This window comes from Pteropus alecto, unplaced genomic scaffold, assembly GCF_000325575.1.
Source record: "Pteropus alecto unplaced genomic scaffold, ASM32557v1 scaffold35, whole genome shotgun sequence".
Classification (NCBI taxonomy): domain Eukaryota; kingdom Metazoa; phylum Chordata; class Mammalia; order Chiroptera; family Pteropodidae; genus Pteropus; species Pteropus alecto.
In genome coordinates, this window is record NW_006437828.1 from 13,690,258 (window position 1) to 13,691,089 (window position 832).

Genomic DNA, 832 nt, shown 5'->3' on the forward strand with positions numbered 1-832 from the left:
CCTCAGGGGCTGTCTCTCCTGTCTGTTTCTATCTCTGGGGTGTCGGTCATCTTTTCTCTTATCTCTGCCAGATCGTTTCTGTGCAAGTGTTGATTGCGGCTATGAAACAGCGAGGGGCCCCCCAGGAAGCACCTCTCGCCCTCCGCAGACCAGTGGGTGTCTTTAATGCAATCGGAGATGGAGCCCGGGGGGCCGGAGCCGGGTTTCCGCCGTTTTTTCACTGTAATTGGCCCCCGATCGGAGAGCGATATGTTTTGTGAGTAGAGCCGTGAATTGCTTTGCACCGATCGGCTCCACCGACTCCAGAAACAGGGGCTCGGAGCTTAGTTCTCCAGCTGCGGCAGCAAATAATGAGTCAGCGGAAACCAGGTGGCGGTGTCTGGCCATCCTGGGTGCGTGCGCGGGGCCTGGGGCGCTCGTGGGAGGAGCTGCAGCTGGCGACCGGACGTGGGGGCAGGCGTGGGCGCGGGGCCCGCCGTGGGAGAGAGCTGAGCTCCCACCGGCTCCCCGAGCTGCGCCACACACTAAGGCCCAGCAGTTCCTCTCCTTATGAGCTTCATTTTTCCTTCTTTCACGAGAACAGAAAATTAGGGTGGGGACTGTCTCAGGTGACCTCCTGCCTTGGACCACGCAGGGCAGAGTGGGATGTGGCGTCATCTTACTGGTTTCCACCTCGTGCTCGGCAGGGGTGCAACTGGCCTTCCTCCCCCCTCTCACGTCCCTCCCGCTGTTTCTCGTCCCTCTAAGTCTGACACGCAGAACGATGTGTGAAACGTTTGAAACATGGAAGTGGACTCCAAATAATGAATCGGTTTATGAGTTACAACAAGAT

General features: G+C 58.3%; 2 protein-coding genes across 2 annotated transcripts in view; both read right to left on the bottom strand.

The window, feature by feature from the left end:
- Positions 1 to 832, bottom strand: part of CLN8 (CLN8, transmembrane ER and ERGIC protein) — a 27,436-nt gene that overhangs the window by 25,436 nt on the left and 1,168 nt on the right. The window lies entirely within an intron of this gene.
- The window catches only part of DLGAP2 (DLG associated protein 2), a 247,632-nt gene that overhangs the window by 6,011 nt on the left and 240,789 nt on the right, over positions 1 to 832 (bottom strand). The gene's annotated exons all lie outside the window — the stretch shown is intronic.